Consider the following 21,211-nt stretch of genomic DNA (forward strand, 5'->3'; position numbering starts at 1 on the left):
CACTTTACAGCTCATTCAGAAGTTCAGCTGTCTAGTCTGTGGAGACTCTTCCTGCTTTTTCTATCTTCTTCGTGTTTTTCTTCTTTGACAGGTAGCACACAGAGTATCTAAAAGCCTCCTCTCTCTCTCACCGTCAGTTTAGCATGTCTCTCCCTAGAGCCCTTTCTCCTCAGGAAGATGGCAACAGCTTGCTGAAGGCCTCAGACCACATCAGGGAGGGGGAGATTAAAAATAGCTGGTGTGTGATAAAGCCAGGGGCAGGAGGAGGGCACCTTCTGTCAGTAGAGCCTGCAGAGTGTCCCAATAAGAGTTCAAACAGAGGAGTAACACAAGAAACAAACCTTCTCATTTCACTGAGACTTACGGAGATATTAACAGCTGCAAACACCTCAGAGCAGGAGGCACAGCAGAGGTGGTATTGGCTGTAAAAGTTACATTGAGCTCTAGGAGACAGATGAGAATTAGTCCAAAAAGCATTCTTGACCCAAAATGTTAGCAAAAAACAAAACATCAGGGCAGAATAATTCTTCACAGAACTGCCCCCCTGACACACACACATGCACACCTGCAGAGAGATCTGAATTATGCAATGAAAAATTAGAGGGGAGTTTCAGAACCAGGTTAGCAGAGTCATATCCCACATTCATGCTGCAGACAGACGGATGTACTCATTGTCATGGGAATGTGGAGGCATGAGAGAAAGTGCTACACAGGCACAACTGAAATTACATTAATTAAATAGGTCAGAATTCCAATGTGGGTCATTCAGCATTTTTCCTTCTGTGTTGGAATAAAACAGCTTAATTCCTGCCCAAAGTCCTAATCCTTCATTTTACAACTCATCTTGGCCATGGCACCTCAGCCACCAAACTTGTCAACAAAAAATTAAACATAGCATCAACTCTATACAGAAGATTATAGTGATTCATTAGGTACTAAGTATTTTCTGCAGTTCCCTGGCATCTACCTCAAAATTGTTCAACCTGTGATTAAATACACAGAACCTCATTTTAGATAGATCCTTCTCCAAGAGTTAACTCTGAAAATAAGTTCTTAAGTAATATGCAGCCAGAAGAAATAAGCATTTAAATAAAAAGCATCTTGCCTGTTAATGGGTTAGTATTCAGAGCCACACACAGAGTGTACATAGTCCTGAGCAGTAGACTTTTCCTGCCTCCCCCCGCCAACTTTTATTTAACTTTGTGTGACAATCTTGTTTCAAACCTTAAAGCACTGATCCTGTGCAATTAGAAATGGTTAAACAGTGTTGATTCCTTTGCTGGCCCAGGACCAGTGAGTCACTTCTCATGCCAGCTGACTACAGACTAGCACATTTTGTCAGCTCTGTACTTTCAATTAAGATTTACAGATATTAGTGACAATAGGAACAGGATGGGGGGGGGGAAGTACTCAAACTACTGTGGGAGCCTCTTAACCAAGCTCTAAATATACCCAGGCTCACATAAAAGCATTTAATTTACTGAGTAAATGAATTCTCATATATGGTTCTAAATTCTAATTCAACAAAAAGCTGCTCTAGGGTCCAGAATGTCAGCACTGGAAATTCTTTGTTCTGTCTATGTTCTGCAGAGGTGGGAAGCCTGCTGAGGTCTGTCCAAAGCACTTAGCCTTACCAGGAAGCAAGCTTCTTTGTTCTACAATATTGGCTGTCCTCCAATCTCAGATGGGAGTGGTATATACTTTTATCAAAAACTTGAAATTTTAATCAATAGAAAACATAGCCTTGATCATGACTACGGTGCAGCAGCAATAAAATTTTCCATGAGTAATACAAGAGAAGACTTCTGTTTCTATGTTGAATGAACAAACTCAGAAAAGAAAAAGCAATGTGAAGCAACAATATTTTGTTGTCTGGTTAAAAGTAAGGTCATTGTGCATCCAAGTGTTCATAATGGGGGAAAGTAGCAGAACAGACAGGTGCAGATGAGACAACTGTAATATTTTATTAATACTGCAATTCCAAATGAAGGAAACAATAAAAAGGATTAAATTAGTCTCAGTGGATCAGGAGCCAGGAAAAATAAAGTACAACTACAGTTTTATGAATACTGGCAGGAACACATAATTTGTACATTTCTAATTATTCATGGATGTGACAAATCTGTGATGAGGCCCACCCCCACTAAATGTTATGAAGCTCATTCTGCACTAAAAAAACCCAAACCAAACATGTCCAACTGAACAGAAGGAGCATGAGGAGACTGATACATGTTCTTGGGAATAACATCTAGCGTGTCATGAAAAGCGTGCAAGCAGACCAAGGCATTGTGGTCAATGAGTAAGCTGTACACAAAGAAAAGGGAGGAAAAACCATGTGGATGACAGTGCAAGAAACGTGAGCACTACAGCAACCGTGTTCTGCAGTAGAAGAGGAATAAACCAGGAAGGATGTTACAGGTCTAACTGCGCCTTGGACCCTTTCAGTCTGTCTCAAGCACACCCATTAGGTAACAGCCACTGCTTCTGTACCTCCCTTGCCTGAAAACAACATGGTCCTGCTGGATTTGTCAACCATGTTAAGACCTGGCCAGCAAGATAATACATACACCACTTTTTACACCTCTTTCTATGGGGACCCATAATGTTAACTAGGCAAAAATTCTGCTTTCATTCAAAGACAGAGTTTATTCAATGACCAAAAGGACCCTTAAATTCTGGATACTAGCTTAACACAAAGGACCTTTATACAAAATTTCTTATAAAAGCTCAATCTCTACTGATAATTTGGGTCAGATCAGCTGACTCCCATCTTTGGGTTGAGTCAGACAGACAGACACTTGCTGTTCCTGTATTTCTTTATCAGCTTCAATTTGCTCACAACCTGTTTGCTCACCTTCTTGCTTCAGTCAGCATTTTTAGTCACTAGGATCCCTCCAACCTGGGGTTTGGTGTAGAAATGATGCAGAGTCAGGAAAGCCTGTTCCTAATCAATACTTCTCCTGTTGTTTTCTAGAGCCTTGCTATGCATTTTCTTGCGATTTCCTACCTTAACTCCTGTCAGCCAAGCAGATAACCCAAAGGGAATGAGAAGATACACAAACATGGTTCTTTTTAAGTGCATGTAACTTACTTTCCCTGTAGAGGTCAAAAAGTACAGGCAGTAACACACAAAATCTGCAGGCAGTAGGGCAGAGTGTAGGTTTCTGCATACTCTGAAGAAAATGTGCATTTGAACTAGCAACTGTTAAGCATATCAAAATACTCTTTCCAACAATGTCATTAAAACAGATCCACCTAGTTGCAGTTGGTTGGGGAGCGAGACGTTACTTTGTCAAGCTTAACAAAACAGCATTTTCTCAGTTGGGGCTCTTAAAAGGAAGCATTAAATGGATTTTGGCATGTAGAGTTTTATGAACAGTGGCTCTTCTTTGCAATCCCATTTAGCAAACATCAGTTGTTATGAATGCCACTGGGATTATACTGACTTCCAGAGGTGTTTCAATAGAAACTGTATCAGGTACCTGAATGATTGATGGTGGCAGAGTGATTGCAGGAAAACTTCCATTACTGAAGGAACCACCAAAAAAAAAAAAAAAAAAGTTATTCACAACAAAAAATGTGGAAAGAAATATCAAAATCTAGAAATGTTTCCAAACGAATAAATACCAGAGAAAATACCATTCACTGTGACATTTGCTGACATCCAAAAACCTGCAAGTTATACGGGCAAAACCAAAGTCACCCCTACACCCTTAGCAAGTTGTAGTCAGCTGTTAGCCCTCTGGAGATACTACATCTGTAAACAGATACAGTATTCAAGATTCAAAGAAAGAGCAAATAACCTGTGCAAATTTTGCATTCTTTGGTGAAAAAAATTAGCTTTTGAGACAACTGGCAAATTATAGCATTATGGCAGGAGTGAGCAAGAGCACAAAAAGCCTTGGAAGAAATAAAGGAACGGCAGAAATACTTCAGTACTAAAATCTGAAATGGTATAACCCAGAGAAAAGGCTAGTCTTTAAACAGTATGCAACACAGACAGGAGTGGAATAGTACAACTGGAGTGGATGCTAGCATCTACTATCTACTTCACCCTAGATACAGAATTAAAATTATTCGTCAGAGTGAAAATCTGTGGAAACTGGAAAAAGACCTTGTAGCAGTACCATTTAGGATAAACATTTAATCAGAAACTTATGGCTGAATTACATAAAAAAAAAAAAAAGGCAAACCATTGAGAATAAGATGAACTCCCCCCTCTGTTTAGAGGCTTCAAAGAACATGAAATGGATGCTATTATAGAAAGAGTAATATGAAGGAGGGACCAATATTGATCAAGCAAAAACATGTTATCGATTAGCTATTATTTGTTGTTCCTGATTCAAGCTTTTGGTTTATCTAGCTCAGTATTCTATAGCTGACAGACAGCAACACCAAACACTTAAGAAGGAAGATTAAAAAAAATAAATCTTAGTAACCAGATATAATATTATCTGTCCCTGATGCAAGTCTCAGCCTACTCCCTAATATTTAAGAACAGGCTTAGACCAGCTAAAAGCTACAGGGTCTCACGGGTTCACAATTAGCAATGAGAGCAGCGGAAACCTAAGTATGAATCAAAGCCTTCTGCCTTCCCTCTACTTCTCTTCTCCCAAATACACTCTTTTCTTTTTAATTACAACACACTATGGATACAGCAACAAAATGCCCAGCTCAATAGGCTATACAGGTTTTTTTTTCCTGAACCGATATTTTTAATTTAGGCTCCTATAAGAAATACTAATAGTAGGTCACAGATCAGAGTATCATCAAGCAAACACGAAGCTCTAAAGAAAATGATTTATAGCACATCTATTATTACAGTTGTCTAAGCTCCAGTTCTTCAAGAAACTGAAAATGTCATCAGCATCTCCCACATGAATCACATATGGGCCATACCTGCAAACAATTATCCATTTTAACCACAACTTACATACAATAAAGCATAGTTTCTCTCTTCTTAACCATAAAAATGCCCCAATTAGCATCATAGCCTGGACATCATTCTGGCTACATCATTAACTCTTACAAGCATGTTATAATAGAATATTTATATACAATTCACACCACACAAAGATAGGCAGCAGAAGATCAGTTAAGGTTATTTATGGAATATACTCCATCTTTTGCCAGTCTGACAGTCTGTCTAATAATCTATCCAGTCTCGCTTGATTCAATTTTAACTGAAATTAGATCTAAACACCAAACATCCACCTTCTGTAAGACTATTTTTAGATTTTAACTGAACAGATAATGACAGCCTTAAATTATAGTTTTCTAATTTTCTCATGCATCCATGGTAAAGAAATCTTAAGGGGCGGGGGGGGAGGGCATTGGTTTGTTAGTGGGTTTGGGGTTTTTTTAGGATTAAAGTGGCTGTCAAATGTAAGACAAATACTTCCATATCATTTAGACTTAAATTTTGAGGATAAACTTCTACTGAGATGTCCTTGCTATCTGTCCTTTCTTATTGTTCCCTATCAAAATGACAGAAGCCTAATTTTTGTAAATAGGTAGAAGTAATGGATACTCCTTCCTGTGAACTGTTGGACAATTTTGCCATACTGCAAAACATGACGTTTTCTTGCTTTCCTTGATAGCTTAAGAAAGAAACTGCAATTCAACAAGGAGTTGAAACAGTATTAGTTGATCAACAGACTTCTATCTGATGTTGCGAAATTGCAAAACCTCTTTTCAAAGGCTTAAATCAGCAAAGTGGAGAAAGAAGAATAAAAGAGCGTGAAGACAGAGACAGTAATTACCAAAAGGAGAGTACTTAAAATAGAGCTGAGACTGCTTGAAGCAAGCATGAATACATTGGCCAGAACAGGTCCATTAGGGCAGATTCATTCTAATAAGGGTTAACAAATGAGGGGAGAGAGGAGAGAGGGAGCCTGGGAGGAAATCTCAGCACTGACATGAAAAATCTGCTATGGGAGAGAAGGGAATTGAAGGATTAGGTGTACAGTGAAACTCTGATTTATGAGCACGAAGACAGTTGTGGATAAGCTCCAGCATCTAGTCTAACTATAATCAGGTCCTTAGTCCCAAGGAAGCACAGTACGTCCTAGGATCATTTAGTAACTGGCACTCACCTGACTCATAACAAAGAAGAGAAAGACAAAATTATTTAATAAAACATGTGCCATCCATCTCCCAGTTATTTTAGGTGATAGATTCCTCTACAGAGTGGGCAGCCAGGCTCTGTCCTGTTACACTGATCATCCACCATCTCTAAATATTCATATAGTTTTGTACATAGCACCAATTCACCCTGGTGATCCATGTCAGGATCTCCAAATGTGTCATTCAGCTGTACAAGATTCTTGCCTCAAAAGGGAGGGAGGATTAAAATGAAATAGTGAATGAATGAATGACTAAATAAAGTTCATGGGAAATTAAAGGTTCCACAGGATTTCTGAAAAGTAGCTTTGCTGAAAAATTTCTCTACCCTGTCTGCATATTGCCCATATGCTGCTCTCAAAACAGATTTTACTGGCAGTGTATAGAGACGTGCATACTGAGTGTATGCAGGCAGCATATACCAAGACAGTGCCTATTTCAGGCCTTAGATGTAGAGATGCTATAGGAAGGTAAAAATAGAAATTCCAGAAGTTTTAGTTCAAATACTACCTGTGCCACAGACAATGCACTACAACAGATGTGTCTTGTACTGTTTATGCCTCGGTTTCCCCATCAAGAAATTAAAACCAAAAACCTCTTATCAACTTTGCAAAATAGGAAATAAATCCACTAATATTTCCAAGGTGAACAGATTTTATGAGGACACAAGCTTAGCTCCAGATGCATTTTCTTTATGTAGTGACTATTAGGCTTATTGATTTTAGTTCAGGGGTTTTAGTGATTTTAGGCTACCACTGGCTTTTTATTGTGATACCAATTCAGAGCCAATACGGCTAAGGGAAGTAAACTGAAGTGAGTTCTTTTTGACCCTGAATCAAGGTAGCTGTTTGCTTTCAGGCAATGGCGTGACACTGCTGTACCGCTGGTGTTGCTTTTACTAGGAAAAAAGAGTCTTTCCAGAAGTCTTATTTAGTTCATTTTAAATCTCTAGTGCATTGATGGCAGTATATATTTTACACAGAAGAACTATTGAAATTTAACACTGGACAACCTGTGGATTTCTCTCAGCTAGCTAAATACACCTGAATTGCTAATCATTTTGTCTACTTTAAGATTTTAACATAAACAAATGTTAGGTGAAACTACAAAAAAACCGTATCTGTTCAACAAATGTAGCTATAGCTTTAGAGGGCCTAAATCTAGGGCAATGAGCCTTTGTAACAGGTGAAAGCAAGAGAAAAAGTTCAGCTTGAACATTCAAAGAAACAGCAGGACAAGGAACTTTCTTTTACTTCTAAACTAAGCACATTTTTTTGAGAAATAACAGACATGGAACTTTAAAGCCCTTCTAGTTTCTTTTCAGAGCACAGCCAAACTTTGAAGTCTCATCCAGAGAGCCTATACACAAAAAATACGACACAGCTGCAGCCCGGGGTGGCAAACCACCCTGCTTTGCTGCTGTGTGATTCTTCTGTGACCATCACAGCGGGCCTCTTGCCAGCACAGTTCTGCTTTTGCTGAGGGATGTTTAAGGCAGCCCCACAACAGCAACAGCTGCTGCCACCTTCATTTGCAGCCCCATCCTGAGCACAAGCAGGAGAAGAAAGCCTGATTCTCCGGGACCCTCCTGTGGAAATTCATCTTGGCCCTGCCACTTCATCACACACTCCCTCCTTGCAGGAGGGAGGAAACAGCAGGGGAGAAAAAGGTGCGTAGAAAAAGGTGGGGAAAAGAAGAGAGAACCCCCTCCCAAATCTCACATACCTTCCCCAAACCCTGCTGACTCCTCCTCCTCACCTTCCATACTACCTATTATTAAACATTTTGACTTATCAGTACCTTTGCTAATCCCTGACATCCTGCTGTAATCTCCTAGCTCTGTCCCCTGTACAGAGCTCCCGTGGTCATCCAGCTGTCCTTCCCTTGCCCAGGCCCTGCACCCACCTCGAACGCTGCTGAGCCCTCCCTGCCTCTCCTCCACCCAGTCTCAGCAACCCACTCCCCAGCTACCCTTGGGGCAGCAAACCGGAGTGTTGCTGACCCTACTGAAAAGCTGTGCGCTGACTCTGGCCTCATCCTCTCTAGATTTCTTCTTTAAAAATTAAATAACTGTATGTATTTCTTTAGCTTTAATTCTCTTTAGGTCAAAGAACAGCTTCGGAAGGTAATGCATTTTTAATGAAGGGCAGAAAATTGACAAACCATTTTTAGATACAGCTGCAACAAATATTTTTCTCTATCTTTTTAAGGGTTCTTTTTTCTTTTCCTGCACAGTAACTTTAACACAGTTGCTTTTACAGCTATATACGCATTGATACACTACGTAGAAAGAATTAATCTCTGGAAGAAAAGAATATTAAATATGAGATTCATTAAATTAGTGCAGGTTTACAAATCTTTCTCTCCCCACTACTTATATGAAAGGAAGAGAAGATAAAGATACAGAGAAACCTGCATTTTTAATATGGAACAGCAGAAGCAGTCCCTAGACTGTAGTTGTCCTGGGGCCAGTTCTTTTCATTTTTGCGGATTAGCGTAACCTCATGGACTTCAGTAGAAACCACATCTGCTTGCATCAAGTGAAGATCTAGTCCCTGACTTCTGTGCTAAGCCAGATTCCTTTCACAATCGTACCAGTATAACTCTGTAAACTTAATTGGAAACTCATTTGTTCAACTGAGCATAGTAGTGGTCCTACTGTATTTATTTTTCCACCATGGGGAAAAATATTTCTATTTTTCCCCCCAACTCTGTTTTCAAAGCTATTTTGTTTTCATTTCTTTTTTCCCAGTTATCTAGCTAGAACATGAGGTGCCAAGTGGAACCTGGCTCCACTTCACAAGTGCCTGGTGAGTCTGTGGTTGTTTCCAAGGGTTTTGGAACAGATCTAAAGTCCTTTGTCCAGCTCTTACATTTACCTGTCAGCAATCACCTGCTCACCTTTGACTATGTTGAAACAACCATGTTCAAATATAAAGATGCATCTTGTTTAAAATACAGAAAGAAACATTACATAAGAGAAGCACAGGTTACTAGGTTGCTTGCCTGTCCTCCTGGGCCAAGCAGGGTACACTCCCATATACTTTGATCACAGACACACAAATGCAGCTAATGTGGAGTTGGTGCTAGAACCTAAAAGCTGATCATAAATAAATCTGCCGCACAATACAGCTCCACAGTTGTCCTCCTGCTGCATGGGAGCTCAGCCTAGTTACGAGCCAGTGCAGGACTTTGATGGAGACAGGGTATCGGGACTGTTGATCTATTATACTAATTTCTTGCTTTCCTTATGGACTAAATCAGGCTTGCAAATTCACTCGTGTAGAAGACAGATTTGGTATTCATTATAAACCAAATGTTTACAAAGAGCAAAACATTTCCTTTTAACTTATCCCACCTTCTCCCAACGGGGCCCATCCGCTGATATCTTGGCTGTGCAGAGTGCATGCACTAACGGTGAGTGGTTATGTTCTCGCTGATTAACCAGATTTGCAATAGAGGAGGAGTCAGGATGAATGGCTGCTTTCCTGCCACCATCATTCAATCATCTGGAAATCTAATTTGTATCTTATTTGGCAGGCAAGCAGCCATCTGCTCCAAGGATATGCTCCAAGGGCAGCTGCCAAATACTGAGCAGGCTTTCTGCCATAGGGAAAACTAATTGCCTTTATTGGACTAATACAAATTGAGAGCTGATGATATAGGATGTTTCTCCACAAAAAAAATAAAAAGTATGGTTTTTTTAAACATAGTTAAGAATTACATTAACTTCTGTAAGAGCTAAGCCTTTCAAATGACCGACATTCACCCACATGGGATTGTGACTCAGAGTTGTATGGGCCAGAGCAGCAAATGAGAAGGTTGTCAGCCCCATAGGACTATTTCTGCCCTATAAAAGGTAATGCGTGAGTGGAGATGCACCCTGCCTAATCTGCAGCCATGATGCCAATGGAAATGGATTAGCTGCACACAGAACATAGGCAGCTTGAAAACATCACATCCCATGAGAGCATTTTGTGATCTACATCTTATATCACCTTTTTTCGGGATTTCCAGTCTCAACCAGATCAGAGAGGGAAATGTTATTTGTATTGCAATGCCATTTTTCAATATTTTTAAAGTATTTCCATTCTGCACCAGAATGATACTAGACCTTTAAAGGGAAAGGAAGGGGGGCGGGGCGGGAGCTCTCTAAAATAGTCATCACATAGTTAAGTTTGTCATATGCAACAAGCATGCAAAACTCAAGCAATTACTGTAGTCAATTCTCTCAAATCGTCCCTACAATTCATCCTGGGTTTGATAATGCTCTTGGTAAGTTTGATCAGAACTGATACATTCCCAGAAATTTCTAGTTGTGACAAATGCAGTATTTTTCCAAGGAAACTGAGGGGGGCAGGAGGAGGGGGGGGAAGGACACAGGGGAAATGGCCAGTTTTAATCACAAGACAAAAATTCTCAGTCTAAAAATTCTGTTTATGTTTAGGGGAGATACCCAAGAGATCACTTGCCACTGCTTTTTCCACAAATACTGCTTCATGGCCCACATGTCATCAGCCTTCCCCTCACTGCTTTTTCCAAACACAGCGACCACTGCCCTCATGACTCAGGAGCTGTGTGAAATATCTAACCAATCTAACAAGCAGGATAACTGAAAAGCATTTCTCTGCATTTGTTCAGTTTTGTGACTGATGCAACTTGGAATAAGCAGGGACCAGATTACAGACTAAACTGTTCACAAAACATCCTGCCCTCGGAACATTCCTCTCAAATTAATACTGCCAAAAAATCTGGGTGGGCAGTTCTAGGACCTGCTGTCTTTTACTTGTCCATGGCAAGAGATACAACATGGTTATTTGTGGTACACTTGCAAAATATATGGGCAACTTGTAGGCAGAGGAAGACACACAAAGATAAAAAGGATACCGTTCATTTCAAGTGTCCATTGAGCTTTAGCCTCCCTCCTAAAAGAGCCCAGTGACATCACTCATGACAAATGTAATCTTAGCCATTTCTGTCCAGAAAGAACAAAACAGAGTATCATGTTCTTTCCTATGCGAGCCCTAAAAGCTATACAAGTAGGTTTACTGCATGGCTGACCTGGAGTAGGTTTGAAGCAGGGCTTACAAATAAAGGAATTTCTTCACAGAGGAGATCAAGGTAGCATAGGAAGGTCACACACAGTCTAGCAACGGCACAAAGTAATTGATATTAATGGGAACCATGAAACCAGTAAAGACGGAAAGGCTACAAAGAACTAAGAAACTTTAAGGGTGTCAGAAGATTGTTTATACCACTAACTCCTGGAAATGTGCATTGCAGAGGACGGGTTCTCCTCTTGTGTTGAAGATTTTTCTCAATGGCAATGACACCAGAACCTCATGGAGGATAGTTTTGTTTTAACAACAAGGCACTGACAGGTAAGGGCATGCACTCCAGCAAACACAGAACAGAAGAGCTAGGAAAAGAGCAGCCCAGAAGATGTGAAAGAAGGAATAAAACAGTAACTCCAAAGCTGGCAAGAAAGCAGGGAAAGGCATTCTGTAGGTGACTGCTTTTTCCCCACACATACCTGGCAGGAAACATATATCCACATCTACTAGCATTTTTTCTACTGGTTTCTTCCAGTACAATGATCTTTTCCCTGTATATATTTATTATTGGTAGGTTAATTTCATCTCAAGGTCCTTTAGTGGAGAAGGACATTGTAACTACACAAGCAGCAATTATTTTCCTAATTAACTTCCCAATGTTGCAAACCACATGGCAAAAAATCATGAGCCAGACTCCCCCAAATGATCACTTATACTAATTTAGGGTTCTTATTTGTAGCCTGTGTTTCGCTTCTCCAGGGGGTCATATTGTCAACTGTTATGTCAAAAAGTTTATATTAAATAAATAAAAAAAAATACAAGATTATTAAACATTTATGTGACTCAAACCAAAATGTCAAGATCATTGCCAAATTATTGTGAAAAAGCAACACTAAAATTTATGTGACTTTCTATTGTTCATGATACATAGATACAATCCAAAAAATCAAAACTTTGGATTCTCATTCCTCTATTTTCTTCTTGGAATTTGCTTTCTACCATTCATCTTCACATGGCTCTTTATTCCACTATTTCTAGATTTTAGCCTATAAACTAATTCATGTTGTATATATGTTCTGTTTAAATGAAGGAGTAAAAAAGATACAGAGGTAACAATAAGCATTTCATATGCACTCATTGCTGTTTTCCTTATCTGCTCAGGTCCTTTGGCATGGGCTGAAGTGTGGGCAGTATTTGCTATACTTGTTTTCCCTTGTTGTACTATATTTATTTAAACCCTAAAACCTCAGAGCACTTCACTCTGCCATGGCTCTGCAAGACCCAACGGATGGTTCTTGAAAAATTCAATGTAGGATCAGGGATCAAATTATAAAACCCTTTGAGTAACGATCTGGAAGTGTCTGCAAAATGCCGTATGTCTCCATAGCACTCTTGTGATAATAATAAAACCACTGCTCAGAGAAGGAAAAGAAAATATGAGCTATCTCTTTAAAGCAGCTGATCTCTCAGTCTCAAAAAGGTTAGGTAAGGATACAGGTTAAAAAAAAGAAAACAAAAACCAGTAAATGTCATATCGATATTTCCTGGAAGAGTCATGTAAATGTTATTTATTGTGCCAAATACATTTCCAAAGCAGATGTCTTCCACAATCTACGTTACTCAGCCACATCAAAATAAAGTAGTTGCAGTTTCAGCCTTCTAGGCAGTATTACCATTCACAGGTCTCTGTAAGGCCAGTTCATCCCAGCACGAGAAAAGTAATTCAGCTTGTGCCTCTATGCTGCCCTTCAGCCTTCTCTCAGCTATACAGCATGCCTAGTCTATCGTGAAGCATAGCTGTTTGGGGCACTAAGAACTAACCCTTATATGGGATGTCCTGACCTATGCCGTTAGGCACAGGCCCCTCTAAAATGTTTGTCACCCTAGACTCTCCTATCAGAGGCACTCAGACTTGCTCTGCCTTTTCCTTTGGTATTGCCATCTCTGCTACTTGTAGGCAAGCTTTGGAGAGTTCAGGGTTTGGGTTCAGGCTCAAAAGCTTTGGCATCAAGTGTAGAAGTTTGTCAAAACAATGTGAAACTTCAAATAAATGTGATTTGTTTGTCTGACAGAGATGTGACAGACAACTACCAGATTCATTTCATTGCAAGTGATTCCTTTTACCCCCTACCCCTTATCTATTTATATATTTAGAGTGTGTAGATCTTACGACAGAGATTTGCACAATTTGAACATTTTTACAGGGCCCTGAGAGATGCTATACTTGAGTGACAGATCAGGCTGAAGAGTTTTTCAGTAAAAAAACCTGTTTCTTCAGGGAAATTTTCTGGGGGAACATTTTGAAAGGTACACAGATCTACGACTTTCCTTCAGTAAAGCCTAAACAAAAAATCTGAGCCAAGCTGATGCAAAACAAAAACACTGATTCTTTTTCAAGTAGAATCAGCTATTCAGTTTTGGATTAGTTCAACATTAATCTAAATTTGTTTGAATGCGCTTTCTCAATGACAGGTAACGTTAGCCATCTTAGGGTCCTGGTTCTCCTCTGCTGCCCAGACATCTTGCACAACATCTCCTATTCCCCTTCCCTCCTGAGCAAGTACAAGATAAAAGGGAGATGCCACAGTTATGGGGCACCTCCCGGGAGCTGAGGTCTAACTACTGAGACCAACCTTTAGAGCTGAGAGAGCTCAATCAGCTGAATACCAAACCCTATACATTTTACATTTACCTTTCAAGTTTGGCTAAGAGTTAAAAAATAAAAATGAAACCCCAAAACTAGTCTCTCCCCAGGAGAGCAAGTCAATTTACAAATAGTTCTATTTAATAATGATGAAGCTACAGGATCTCACCAGAACATGTTACTGCCACATATATCATTAATACATTACAGCCTCTCAACTTCTAAATTTTGCCTTCTTGACTGAAATCCAGTTGCTACATACATCTACAACAAATTAACCTTTGAAATTAAAATCAGACAGCACCACCAATAACAGGAAGAAGTTCATTTGTCCACAACTAAGAAGCTTCAAGATATGTTGCATTCTCAAGATCCTGAGCTGAACTGTGCACCACTCCATAAGCCTTTAATCTGAATAAAGGTCCGCAATGGCCAGTGTCAGCATGCAGGCAGGCACTGTTACAGCACCAGAGACCACCACTGCACAGGGAAGTTGTGTTTGTTTCTTTACCACATCAACAGAACTGCTTTGATCTACAAGGTTGAGAAACAGTGGAGAAGCTGTTACACCAGGTCTGTTGTCCTCCCTGGGAGTGACCTCTATAGCATATTCTCAAAGATTAGCGTCTTGTGGCCTCTCCTCCCCGCACCTCCCCTCCCCCCCCCCCTTTTTTTAATACAATAGCAACCCACACACAGTACAATGAAGTCCCAATACAGCAAGGCATACGACTATATCTTATTAACCGTATGTAGCACTGGGTACAAAGCCTCTTTCAGTCTGATTAGACTGTTTTTCATTCTTTGCTCTACAAATGCCTCCTCCTTATCTTGATATTATTCCCCTCAGCTTTGCTCGAGCCTGTTAGTTTATACCACAATTTCCAAAACACAAAATGTATCCTGAATTTAGCTCTAAGGAAAGATCAATGGCTCCAGAGACTCAACTCCTCTGTTTAGAGTTTGAACTACACAACTGCGTAACACTCACACATAGGGCTTCTCACATGTGCGTTGGTGCTGCTGTTGTAGAGGGCAAAAGGAGAGAAGAAGGGAAAACAAGTTGTTTCTACAGGCAGTTCAGTCCTTTAGCACAGGGTGTTGGACTTTAGATTTCTGTTTTTTAAGGGGGTTTTTGCAACACAGGCTCCAGTCCAGCCTTAGCTAGGCTCGAGTCATCCAATTGTTTTACAGACACCATTGAGCTGCCATCACAAGGCAATATAGTTTATGCTTAAGAGTGCAGGTATGCACTATGCTAAGAAATAGAACACATTCATTGTTTTAAAATGTTGTCAGAAACAGCTCATTTCAGTTCAGTCAGAAGGGCACTGACTGCAGCACAACATCGGTCATACTGCAATATCAAAGAACATTTCCAAAAAAAAAAAAGGTTAATTCCCTCTAGTTCTCTCTTTCATTTTATTAACCAACAATTTCCATTTCTTCAGTGCTAAATAGCCACATTTAGTTTCATCATCCTGCACATAACACACATGGTTACAAGCTGAACATGTGATTTTTAGATGACTGAGATGTGGCAACCGAATCTCTCTGAACATCTTTTCTCTCTTGACTTCCAGCTTAGCTGCATGTTTCATGTCAAGAGCTATGCTAGCACAAGGAAAGATTTGTCTCCAGATGTCTCAAATCTTATCCCTCACAATTATTGATCCGGCATGCTGTGAGGGAGGACCTCGGGTTGTCCTTGCACTGTCACTCAGGTGGTCTGTCACCACAAGCAAGCTAACTTAGAAGACCTGCTTGGGCATTCTGGAATTTGCATCCTCATGCTGTGCCTAGCCTGTGGTAAGTGAATACAGCCAAAGATTTAAATCAGTGATCTGTACTAAGCATTGTACTCCTCCTTCACGCAAAAGAAAATTTTGCAAATATCTTTCAAGATACACTTGTTTTCCAGAAACACAGAGGTATTTATCATCAATTAGGAGAGAGAAAAATATCAAGAACGGTGCACTTTTGAGTCTGCAACTACAACAAAGAGAGGACTGCAGAGCTAGCTTTGGGCAAGCTGAAATACAGCCTTGCCTTTTGGATACCAATTGCAAGATGAAAGCACTTGGATGATGTTATAAAGCAGCCAGTGAAACCCTGTAGATCTGCTGCTGGCTGGTTTCACAAAACTCAGATTTGAATAACTTTGCTAGGGCTGAACAAATTACCCTCAGTATGTCACATGCTAAGGTCAAGATCTGCAGCACTGAAAAGAGAAGTTGAGTAGATATGAATATACAACCTTGCTCAACTCCGTCTTTCACGAGAAGCTCCACTGAAGAAGGATTTCCTATTGCACAGGATCTCTCCCATCATGAATAGAACAGGCTGAAGGAATATCAGAACAGTCCAATTCACTCCAACTTTCAGAGCGTAGATCAAGTGAAAGCATTACATGCTTTTGTCAAATCAATGCAGACACCACAGAGATGCTGATGCTCCTCACTACACTGTTTCCAAATTGGACTGGCTGTGAATACTGCAAGGGGATCCACAGCTAAGCAATTATCGACAGGAGCTTTCAGGCAGAACCATGACTAGGGTATGTAGCCAACTGAGTATGATCTGAGGTAGCAGTTTCCCAGGAAGAGGTAAGAGAGAAATGCCAGTGTCTGTCACAAAGTAAAATCATCCTTTGTTTAACAAAGTGCATGCTTGCAGTCTCCTTAAAACATGAGGGACTTCCATTGCTTCAAGGATGTGAGTGAATACAAAAGAAGAATAGGTAACAGCAATTCACTTACAAAAGTAAGAGCTTTAGCATGCCTTCCCTCAGTATTGGGGCTACCTTTAAGCTATTTCAGAGCTTCACTCACTTAATTAGTTAATAAAGGATCATTAAGAACCATGATAAATGGTTTCTGCTCAGTCACATCAATGACAGCAACTACAGATGGATGACAGATAATTAAATGAAGAAGAAAAATGTTCCATTTACCTAGCAAGACTCAGGCCACGTTCTGTAAGAATTGTTCCACCAAAGGTTTGCAAAATTCAGTACTATTGAACACAGATCTGATCTCCTGGAGAAACACTTAGGAGTGTTCGCGTAAGTAGGCAATCTCCTCAGCCTTCCACTTGAATTGCATCTGGTTCTATGACATTCATGTTTCTGGATGTCAGAAGCATCACTAAGAGGTCTAACATATTTATTAGAGAAAATTTTAATCTTTATATTATTTGTATCCAGTCAGTTTTGGTATCTGGGTCTGAGAAAGATAATTGCTGCTCTGAATGAGGCAGTAAGACACCTTTAAGACTATGTCCTTCATTTTTCCCTGCCACCATTTTCAAAGCTCAAATCTTATTCCTCTTGACATTGATGATGACATAACATTAATGCAACAGTTTCTCTAGCAGCTTAGAGCAATCTTGTTAATGAGTCTGGCAGTGACAAGGCTCGACAGTGCCTGACCACCATCACAAACTATCCAGAACCCTGAATTAATACACTGTTTCACTTGATGGGGTTTAATACAAATTGGACACCAGAATTTGTGGATAACGTTTTACGTAAGTCCATTTCTTACGCCAGCTTTGAGTAAATAATCACTTGGAAGCAGACACCAAGAATTAAACAGCAGAAGGTTTTAACCACAGAATAAAGTATTACAAGGATTCTTGTAAATTCTTGATGAGGGGTTGAGAACCACAGTGCATCCCCCTGCACAGCTTGTCAACACAAACCCAGAAACCTGTTGGAAACAGCTGACAGTAGGCATTGCTTTTTATTTGAAATATTCATTAGTTACTGAGCCAAGTCAAGGGTTGGCCTTCTCTAATAGTCAAATGCTTTTCAGAACATGGAAAGCAGATACTGGATATGATATTTGATGTGTTTATACCGACCAACCAGTACTGAAGATTTATTTTCTAGTAAAGAATTCTACTCATATATGAAAGAGGTACACATCTTAACTTCACTATGTTGAAAGCAGCTGTAATATGATAGATTACATCTTTATCAGCATTGAATCCAATGTGAGGAGAGTTTTGATTTAGTCAGCTTACATGGGAGATCTCAAAAGAATAAAACCAAAACACATACACACCCCTATGGTGCAACAACAAGGATGGCAATTCACTAGGCAAACTATTTTTATTCAAACACTAAAGCAGTTTCCCTTGGAAGTTACTGGCTGGTGAAGTTCATGCTGTTGTGCCCACTTTCTGACCACCTTCATTCAATAAAGATATTTAAGGTTTCTCTGGGAAGGTAAGGAAAATCTGCCTGAAGGCCTGCAAAGACACTTAGGCTACACATAGCTTTATTACAGGCAGAGTTGAGACCAGCTAATTTCAAGATTACCTGAGCCTTCCTGTTGCCTATAATCACCAGATTCCAACTACTTGGCTTGAAGCATTTTTTTTCCCCTTGAGCTGAATTATTCTGGAAATTTTCAGCCACATTGTTTCACCCGTTTCTGAAAACTGTATCAGTGGAACAGCTGTTTGGTGCCTATTAAAATCCAAGATGAAATAGGACTGCAAATTCCTGCTTTCCTGTATCACACTGAAAAGAGCCTGCAAGACACCTGAAGTTATCTTTCTATTGCACAGAGCACTGATAAAGCCTCATCAGGAATACTTCTACCCATTTCGGGGAAGACACTTCAAGAGTGACAAAATCTAGTCAAAGAACATCCAGGTGAGAGAAATGAAAATGATAGAAAGCTAAAATACACCACCTACAAAAAGCAGATTACACAGATAAGCACCATACAGCCTTAAAAGGCTCAGGGAAGCCGAAACTCTTCAAATATGTAAAAAGCTGCTACACCCCCTCCCCCCCCCCCCAAAAAAGAAAAGGCAATAATATGCTCTCGATGTCAGTTTAAGCCTGTTTTTCTTGTCCTATCCATTATTGCAAGATGAATGATTGAGATAAAATGCTTGGCAAACTTTTTTTTTTTTTTTTTTTTAAACACAGATAAACACTGCAACAGCATGCTTAGGCTGCTTGGAGGATCTGTCACTGAGGATTTTAAGAACAAGTTAGGGAAACATCTCTAAGACTGATAAAGGTATAGCCGATCCCACCACATGATACAAGACACCTCTCTCGTTTTCTTCCATCTCTATGATTATTTATCTGTCTATAGATCTAGATTCCAACTACATCTCTACACAGTCAGTGCCTCTGCAAGTCAAATCCCAGCCTTCATTATTTTCTAGGTGCCAAACACACAAAACTAGTGATCTCTGATAAAGCATCATTTAAGTGAAAGGCTTTGTATAACACAGAAACAGTAATTGAATGTAGTTGCCCAGGACAGTTTTTAAATCATAGAATCATAGAATAGTTTGGTTTGGAAGGGACCTTTAAAGGTCATCTAGTCCAACCCCCCTGCAATGAGCAGGGACATCTTCAACTAGGTCAGGTTGCTCAGAGCCCCGTCCAACCTGACCTTGAATGTTTCCAGGGATGGGGCATCTACCACCTCTCTGGGCAACCTGTTCCAGTGTTTCACCACCTTCCTTGTAAAAAGTTTCTTCCTCAAATCTAGTCTGAATCTACCCTCTTTTAGTTTAAAACCATTACCCCTTGTCCCATAGCAACAGGCCCTGCTAAAAAGTTTGTCCCCATCTTTCTTATAAGCCCCCTTTAAGTACTGAAAAGCTGCAGTAAGGTCTCCCTGGAGCCTTCTCTTCTCCACGCTGAACAACCTCAACTCTCTCAGCCTTTCTTCACAGCAGAGGTGTTCCATCCCTCTGATCAGTTTTGTGTCCCTCCTCTGGACCTGCTCCAACAGGTCCATATCTTTCCTGTGCCAAGGACTCCAGAGCTGGACGCAGTACTCCAGGTGGGGTCTCACCAGAGCGGAGTAGCGGGGCAGAATCCCCTCCTTCGACCTGCTGGCCATGCTTCTTTTGATGCAGCCCAGGATATGGTTGGCTTTCTGGGCTACATTGTTGGCTCATTTCCAGCTTTTCATCCACCAGTACCCCCAAGTCCTTCTAGGCAAGGCTGCTCTCAATCCCTTCATCCCCCACCCTGTATTAATACCAGGGGTTGCCCTGACCCAGGTGCAGGACCTTGCACTTGGCCTTGTTGAACCTCATGAGGTTGTCCAGGTCCCTCTGGATGGCATCCCGTCCCTCAGGCGTGTCAACCGTACCACTCAGCTTGGTGTCATCTGCAAATTTGCTGAGGGTGCACTTGATCCCACTGTCTATGTCATTGATGAAGATTTGAACAGTACCAGTCCCAGTACGGACCCCTATATATACACTTTGTTTGCCTGCTTTAGCAACGCTCCTTTCCTATCCACCTAATCCATTCCTATATTAGATAGCTGCTGTGCATAGGCTGATGCAATACCATACAGGGGAACAATGTTATGAGAAATGCAATTAAGGATTACATTGTGAAGGATACAGGTTTACAGGTGAATTAAGGTTGCATAGTCACACTTCATTCTGGAAATATTTGTGACAGGTTTGGCCATGCAACCTTAACAGTGTTATTTAACCAGGTTGTTGCTGCATGTTTGAGGTACTGTTACGATGCAGCCAGTTTACTGTTCCTGCCCCTCTCTGACTGACTTGAAAATTTCTAACTCTGGTGGAAGAGAAAGAAATTAATCTGCTTCCTGACTTCAGGATTATTTGCTTGAAGGGTAATCTGGCCTCTCTTGTGGCCTGTTCTTTACTGAGGATCACAGACGATACCTAGAGAATTGTCTTGGCAGCACTCAGTTGTTTATGGGATTTTGCAAGATTATATAGTGATTTCCTGCCCACCCCCAGTAAAGTTAGTGATTTCTCCTCCCTCTCCTTCTCCACAGAAGGATTTGAGAGGACAATTTCTGAAAGGGCTAAGGCTAATCTTCTCCATTTTTGTGAACACAGTTTACTTAACACAGAGAGATGAAACATCTGCCTCGGAAACCAGATGCAAATGAAAACAACAGTGTTTACACCCCTGACACACAAAAAGGAAGAGCTGGGACTACAGATTTCTCTGATAAGGAAGTGATCTAAGTCAGCATTCATTTATGGAGGACTCTTTGCAAAGCCCAGCAGACATAAGGGGTGGAGGGGAATGGGGTGGGGTGGAGAGGAGAGAGGGAGACAGAATGAAGGAAGGATCAAGGAGAGATAAGTTGTGCATCAACAAAGGAGTTAGCTACAGTGGAGAGCCCTAGCAGGAGTTGGGTAGGGCTGAAAATAGGCTGAGGGTTAAATAGTGAAGCCAGTTGTCAGCAATACCTGCATAGAAGCAAAGACAACCATAGCAATAACAAGCCTATGACATGTTGTTGCACCAGAGGTAGCATTACAGAGGCACCCCTACATCATCACAGTTGCCAGAACAGGGTTCTACTAGAAATGTCCATAGTTTCCTCTTAGAGGGGCACCCTATAGTAGTTAA

The sequence above is a fragment of the Gymnogyps californianus genome, chromosome 5 (genome assembly GCF_018139145.2).
Source record: "Gymnogyps californianus isolate 813 chromosome 5, ASM1813914v2, whole genome shotgun sequence".
Classification (NCBI taxonomy): domain Eukaryota; kingdom Metazoa; phylum Chordata; class Aves; order Accipitriformes; family Cathartidae; genus Gymnogyps; species Gymnogyps californianus.